This window comes from Anarhichas minor, unplaced genomic scaffold, assembly GCF_050575085.1.
Source record: "Anarhichas minor isolate MPS153535 unplaced genomic scaffold, ASM5057508v1 ptg000027l, whole genome shotgun sequence".
Classification (NCBI taxonomy): domain Eukaryota; kingdom Metazoa; phylum Chordata; class Actinopteri; order Perciformes; family Anarhichadidae; genus Anarhichas; species Anarhichas minor.
This window is the reverse complement of record NW_027466473.1, coordinates 20,007,012-20,015,376: the sequence shown is the minus strand read 5'-3', so window position 1 is coordinate 20,015,376 and position 8,365 is coordinate 20,007,012.

The window sequence follows — 8,365 nt, the reverse complement described above, 5'->3', positions numbered from 1 at the left end:
AGGTGCAGGAAAGGTCCCACTGACTCAAACCAGGACAGTTAAAGGACATTTGAAGGGTTTAAAAAATATATAATTTAGTTCATATTTGCTAAAAGATATAATTTAATGCAACAAATTCTATTTTTAGATAACTCCACTGGTTTTTCGGCGCCTATAGATGTTTATTATATGTGTGTCAATCAATCAGCTTGTCCTTGTCAAGGCTGTTGCTGTGACGCTTGCGGCTTTGTCAAACAGAGCTAACGGTTAGCCATCATGCAGAAGGGAAAGTCGGCCTTTTCTAAGGAGCTACAGCCGGTTTCCACCTTCTTAAAGTATCTGGATATGAAAATGCTGCATTCTGCACACACTGCAAAAGTACAATGCTGATTTAAACGATCAAGAAAGCTGGACAGCTGTGGTGCAGCATGTATAAGTGCATACAAGTACGCGTGCATGAATGTGTGGTACACTTAAAGGTCCCGGTTTGGGGGTCAGGAAATATGGTCACCTTACCCAGCAACTGAAGTTTTCCCATTCATAATTTCCATCAAAACTTTTGCATATTTTTCACAGAAAGTGTGGTTGACAATGTAAATACAGAGCATGTGTAAAACGTGACGTAATGCCTCAGATACAACCCTAAAACAACCACTTTCATGATCTAATCTGTTCTATTCTTGATATAATTACAATAAGAATATAAATTAAAACAATAATTCAATGAACATCATTTTGTGGTCAGACTGCATCTGTTACCATAAAACAATCCAAGTGCAAAAATTCATGATTATGTGAAGATAATAATAATTAGGGTTAAATGAAAAGTAAAGTCATCAGTTCAGCAGAAAACCACCACGCCAAGGGAAACCTTTTGTTCATGTCCAACTACCACAGCTGCTCTAATCACTGCAGCAAACCCTACCTCTTCTTCTCTCTCAGCTACCGGCCCTCTGCACCACAGTCTTGTTATCTTGATCTTGGGTCAGTGAAGGATAATGAAACCCCAGTCTTAGAGTTAATACATCACCGACCAAACCTCACTTCAAAACAAACTAACAAGCTCCACAGACAGGCGGACAGACAGGTCGGGCCGACAAAATTCAAAATGAGAGCTCGAGCCGAGGCGGCCTGCGTCCTCATCGATTCATCGTTCGTTAGAGCAACAGAGCAAATGGAGGCACAACATCGCTGTTTCGGAGAAATAGGAAACCGAAAAAATCGGTTTCACTTCAGCCAACGATGGTGTTTTTGTCTGTGCTCTACTTCTCTGCAGTTCATTCACCAATTAAAAACAAATGGAGAAGAATGATGCCGAATATGAACGCTAGTCCACAATAAACGCTTAGTTTTCTTTTGGTTGGCTTTATTGTGCTCAGCTGTCCTCTAAACCACTGACATCTGCATCCATGTCCCCATTACCAACTATTACCTATTCAATACAACTAAATTACACTTTCAGTTCTGGTTAGAGGCAAACACATTTTTTCCTTGATTACAGTTTCAGTTTTAAACACGTGGTTATCATTGTAAATTTTAACAAAACGAAAATACAACAGAAATACTTGGTTATGTTTATGCTACAAAATTGCTTGGTTATGTTTCGTAAATCACGTCGGCCATATTGCTGGGCCCACTGGATGGAAGGGAGGCGCAGGAGAACCAAGACAAAGCCGGGCCGGCTGTCTGACCCTGCTGCAGTAAAATCCGGGGTTTTCTAAAGGAAATCTGGTGCTCAGAAACACTACCGCTGTTGTCCACAGGGACCGCCAAAATCAGACAAATTGAAAATGAATTGTAGTAGCTTTAAGTTATGCACGTAAATTAAAATAAGTCAACACTGAGGTTTTTTTTTCACCCGGGACATGAACAGCGGCCTCTTTGATTGAACTGTGTTTGACCCACTCCGACCTCCTCCCTATGCGGACTTCTGATTAGAAGCACATTTGTGAGCAAATATCCACAACACATGCTCTCACTGATGCAGATACATTTTTAAATTGATAAATATTTTTCACATGCCCAGTGGTTTTAATAGCCTTATGCTACTATGCAGCAATGTTCTTGTCTCTGAGAGCTCAACAGGCATTTGGTTAAAGCTGATCTATTCAATATGTTTCATATTAATGTGTCAAATGACTTCATTTTCAGATCATTGTTTTGGTTTTACAGCCCACAAGTTTATTGTTTTGGCTCTTCCTTCTTTCATCAACCCTGTTTCCAAGGCAGCACGCTGATGTTTTCATCAAAAGAAGCTCTGATAAATCCATCATGTTACCTGCCCAGCACCAGACAGCAGACAGATCAATTTAGCAATAGCTGGTGAACGTCGGGGAGCATTTAGCCGCTAAATCGCCAGATATTTCCCTCGGGAGTTGTAGGAGAGCAACACAGACCTAGGACAGTTGATATTGGACTTGCATTTACCAGGTAGCCAGAAACACGTCTCCAAATGAATGCTGTTGCTCTGCATCTGCTGGCTGTGTACGTGGGCAACTGTAAACATGCTCGCCAGAGCAACTTTTAAAGGTGATAACACGTGTTTGAAATGTCACTGTACACAGCTCGTTGCTCTAGAAGCCTCAAAGTGACCAAGAAAAATACATTTATTAATGCATGTTTGGGGCTGCACGGTGGTGTAGTGGCTAGCACCGTCACCTCACAGCAAGAGGGTTCGATCCCCGATCCCGGGTGCTCCTTCTGTGTGGAGTTTGCACATTCTCCCCGTGGCAGCGTGGGTTCCCTCCAGGATCTCCGGCTTCCTCCCACAGTCCAAAGACATGCAGCTTAGGTTATTTGGAGACTCGAAATTGCCCGTAGGTGTGAATGTGAGCGTGAATGTTTGCCTGTCTCTATATGTGCCCTGCGATAAACTGGCGACCTGTCCAGGGTGTACCGCTGCCTTCGCCCAATGTCAGCTGGGATCGGCTCCAGCGACCCGTGACCCTGAACAGGATAAGCGGTTAGGATAATGGAATGGAATGCATGTTTGGCTCATATGTGGAGAGCAGGCTGTTCTCATTCAACGTTCGTACTTATACCTACAAAAAGTAATGCACTGTAGTTATGAAAACATATACCCCGCGTAGTCGTGAACCAGGACAAGCAGAGCTGTCGTTAGTGATGTAGTATAAAGAGCGACAAAGTCCCCATGGGAGGAGGTCAGGGTGGATGGAAGGGTGAAACAAACACAGGACTTTTAGTCAGGAGAAAGCAATTTGTTTCCCGTGTGAAACCAGAAGTCAACTTTTGTTTCATAAGTTATGTAATTAACTAACGCAAAGTCATGTAACGTATAAAACGTTATTTTACAAGACAAATATAAATATTTGAACATAAACCACAATGTTTTCCTCAACCTAACCAACAAGGCGTACCCGCCTGATGCACTGATTGCTTGTGTTGCTGCACATTTGTAGGAGAGGGCATGACAAATTACTTGAATTAATTGAAACGGGATCTGTTGATATTGTGCCTCTAGTGATGCATATTCCCAAACTGAGTTACAATCATATCACTACAGAAAGTCAAAGAGTGAACAAACACAATACAGGATAAACTAAATGAACATAAATTCACGATGTAAGCATTAATCTGTGAGTTTCCTTGAAGTTACCTCCAATGATCTCTGACTGCATTGTTGGTGTTGAGGACTGGGCGGCTCCAAGGTGACAATGACAAGACAAGTGAGTTTTAAATCCTTGCATTGATTAGATAAAAGGTCTGAACATTTGTTTTTAGAATCATTACACACGCTGATGTACTGAGGCCTTTCTTTTCTTTCTTTTTTTTGTCTTTCAGCTGGTTCTGAGTGATGAATGGGGCCCATTGTGATTCTCTCGTGGTCATTGTGGCTGTGCTGTGGCGGGCATGCAAAGAGCAGGATGAGTCTCCAGAGACTCTGCATTGATTCTTCTGCTACTAGAACTGCAGCTATGGAGAGAAATGACATTAATCATCGTCCCGGTCGTTTAAAACAGCAGAGTCGAGATAAAGGTTTAGGAGGAGCGTCTGAGTCTGGATGTATACACTGAGCAGAGTTTGGAGAAATGTCGTGGAAGGGGCGTGCCGTCTACATTATGCTAATGACTCGAGAAGTGAGTAATCCTTTTCCTCTGCGTGAAAGGATTACGAAGAGGCACGACTAGAAACAGGAGGTAGTTTGACATTTAAATATTGCCTGGGAAGTAAGAGGGTGCAGATTTACTCTCGGAGCATGCAGCTTCAGATCCAACCACGCAGGTTAAGTCTCCTAATCACTGAGCTTCGACCCAGTGAGTTTAGCTGAATCCTCAGCAGCTCAAATTTTACACAGTCTCATTTCAACCCGTCACATATTAACGCTCTGTCAGACCCCTTGGCATCACTTTCTAACCGACGGGTTGCCAGGCACGTGGTTAACATTGTGAACACCATGTTTGGGCCTAAAGTAACAATGTACGCTATATAAAAATAGAAACAGCTTAACATACGCACGGAAAAAAACATCACTAACGTAACTCCCGGAGAATCTTCTCTCCGAGTGTCTGACATTGACTCTTGATGCATCTCATACAGGGAACCTTGTGCGTCGGTATCTGACGCCTTGGGAATGAGACCTTCTCACTTGGACATTCTCAACCTTCTCTGGCCCATTTATCTGTCTCGAATTAGCATGATCTGTAATTGCTGAAATCTGGAGAGTATGCAGAGGGTTCCAAAATCACTGTATAGAAAGTTATATTTGCTGGTCGGTCAACCACTTTCAACGCTGACCACGGTCAGTAATGTTCCTCTGAATGACTCTTCATATCTGCAGTATAATGTTGTCTTTTAGATAATGTTACTCATCATCGTTTCGTCAGGGTTAGGGTTAGTACAAATGTAGTACAAATGTTTGAAGACAGCCAGTGTCTGTGTTCAAAGAATATTATCATTTGCCTGGACTGCATGAAGTTCCCCTTCACATTATCCTTGTGATAATAATCTTACAGATTTATGGGAGGACAACGTCAGATAGAAGCTATTAAAGCAAGTATAAATTGGACAATAGATACTAGATTGAACTGGCAAAGAAAATGAGTGAGGGATGAGCAGATGGGCAGAATGCTGACCAGAGGTGATGAGAAGAGAGATAATAATGGACAGCAGAGAAAATGAGATGTGGGCAGAGGGAGACCGGGGGGGGGGGGGGGGCGATGCACTATGGCAATCCTCATAATCCATCCACATTGCTGTCGAGGTTGTAGCGAGATCGAGCCTGTGCAGGGCTTACACTTATTTCTGGTTTGAGTTGAGGACTCGTGTTAAAAGCTTTGCTGCAGAATTTGTTGCACATAAATAATGATGTAATCGGAAAACAGACACGAGAGGAGAAAGGCTTCTAAGAAATATGACGAAACTTGATTTATTCTTTTTAGTCGGAAGGACGGGATGTCATGGCTGATCTTATCAACCCACAATTCTCATTACTTCTGAAAATCCATTAATCATGACTGGACATCCGCCGTTTATTTCATTCATTTAGTTGTTATTTAGACCAACTTCAATATTGATAAATCAAAATGTAAAAGCAAGTCACTATGCTGCCCTGAGCGGATTATAGACACACAACATGACCAGGATGTGATTTTCATTTTATCTTGATGTAAAACCTTTTCCTCCTCAGTCGCCCCTATGTGTCTTATATTTCTATACGGAGGTTGCGCTTGTTATGATTTGCTGTTTTAAGTTTATTTTTGAAAACAAAAAGAATGGCTACCTTAAATGTAGAGAGAGCACTGAGCTAGTTGGATGCATGAAGAGCAGCATGGCAAAAGACAGACAGGGAGAAAGTAAAGACTAAGATTAGATGAATTCAACATAGAGTGAAGATGATAGGACTCTAATTGAACAGGACAACGGAGACGGGGAGAGTTGAGGTAAAAGACACAGCGAGAATGTAAAAAGAAGAGGAAGCGGAGGAGACATGAAGGGAAAACAGAGGCTGATAAAAGCAAAAAGTGACAGGTCGACAGACCAAAAGAAAGAAATAATGACAGAGAAAGATGGTGGCCACAGGTGGAGATCAGACAGAGAAATAGAGACACAGGAGCATTTTAGGTGGATAAAGAATGAAATGAGGAAATTCAATCAGACAGTAGAACTGTTCCAAGAAAAAAAAGAGACACGCAGCTTCATTCCCACAGCAGGCCTTCGTGCTCGATTCAGAGATACCGCTCATATCTAATTTCTGTGGATGACTCTTCACATCTGCATCAGGACGCAGCCTGTTTCCAGTGCCGATGTGAACTGACAGCGACACGTGTGGGCAGAGCAACAATAACGGAACATGTCACATTCGCTTTTGTAGCTTTGCGTCCCCCGACTTGTGCTCAAATGCATTTCAGTGCTGGTATCTCCTTCCAGTTTGCGACCGGCTCGGGGGAGTCTCCTCGAATACCAATCAAGTCGGCCCCCCTGATTCTTCCCAGCGTCGTCGCTCACGTTCATGCTGACTCAGCTAAGCTGCTGAATTTAATGCACTTCACGAACAGGTGAATGATGTGAGGTTTAGTCGTGTTGCGCGGCCAGTCAAATAAAAGTTCAATGCCGGTGGTGTGCCTAAGAATACATTTCTGAACGATGAATCAATTTTTCTAAACATCAGATATGCTTAACATGGGGGGTGGGGGATGTTTGGCATGAATAAATAAGTTGCTTAAGCGATATAATAAAAACTAGAACAGATTCAAGGTCAAAGATCACGGGTCATTTACTGGGAAAAATTACCGGAGCCTATGAACAATATTAAGAACCATCGTCAACCACCATGGCTGAGAGCGATGTAAATTAAATCATAAAATTCATATCCCCTTCAGGATGAATCGTACTAATAACTTTGGCGATCTCCAGACTTTCTATCTGGTGCCAGCAGCTCTAAACACTAATCCTTTGGTTTGATCATTTATCTACAAAACTAATGACATCCCCACATGGCTCAGTTGTACTTTATGCTAATTAGCTGATGTTAGCATGCTAACATGCTAAACATGATCACCATTAAACCTGCTATAGGCTGTGTTAGCATTTTCATTGCTAAGTGCAGCCCCACAGAGCAGCTAGCATGGCCGTAGTCTTTTAGGCTTGTTTTAAAATCCCTTACGTTACGACATTAACTCTACAGCTGCTCTACCCTATTGGACAGCACAGTGAATCACAATGACTGCTGCTCTTTGATGCTATAAACACAACACTGTAGGCTCTACAGCATGCGCTAATCTGGGGAGGGAGTGTGATGAGATTACAGTTGTTCTGGGCCATCAAGACTGCAAAATAAGAGAGTGACGTACATCATTACAGATGTATGCATGACAGTTACATAAAACAGTGAACAGATGTTGTACAATGTCATTAGTGTGTGTTGCCTTTGAGGAACAGTTGGCTCCATATGTCTCCATGAGCAAGATTACGCTCATGCAAACGTATTTACTTTTTTTTTAAAAAGCTGTTTTCCTCACTTCATTAGGGTCAGTTTTGTCTTTCGCCATTAGAGAAACTGCAGCTGAAGACACGTTCGAATTGATTTCAACATGCAGTTTTTTTCCGCTCAATTCCCTGATGACGGACGGAGAGGAGGAAATGAAGGAAGTCTGTGGGAGATTCAGTGTTGTGTCTGAAATGGCTCTGTGGCTGATTGCCACCGTGAAGGGATCCTGTCAGATGATTACAGGCACAGCAAGGGGCTGCTCGCTCTCTGATGGCAGTGATGAGCAGACTGTCAGATGGCTGTCAGCCTCGTAACCCCTTTGTTTATTGGACTGTCAAGGCTGAAAGCTGTGCCGGCTGGACGTTTATGTAAAAATACACGCGTCTTAGCTGCCTAAATCAAAAGCTGGGACGGCCACTAATTGGGGCACATAATAAAAATGAAATCCTTCTGTTGGCTGGACACTGGCAGGAAAATTACCTGACAAAACTAAGCCACAGATCAAAACTGAGGAACAACATAGAGAATGACAAACAGCAACAAGCGGCTGCTGCTTTTAGAGAGAGACAATCTTTCCATTACACGTTTATTCTATCTTGTTTCTTTGGCATCTTCTGGTGACTTTACTGATGCCACATTACAGTATTGTGTCATCATACTGTACATTTTCTGAAAATTGATAGTGAAAAATAAAGTGGTCCTGCTTAATGATTCGAAACGTTGCTCGTAATGTCAAATGCAACATATTTGAAATGACTGAATAGAAATTGTATTGTGACATTGCCCAATATGTTTTAGGATGGTATTACTTTCTTCAATGAACTATAATCTAAATCTTTCACTGTTCAATTTTTATTTTTATTGTTGTGTTTGCAGCGTATAATCTGTGCTGCATCTGATTACCTTCCAATGTATTTGTGAATATGCTTTTTAATTCAC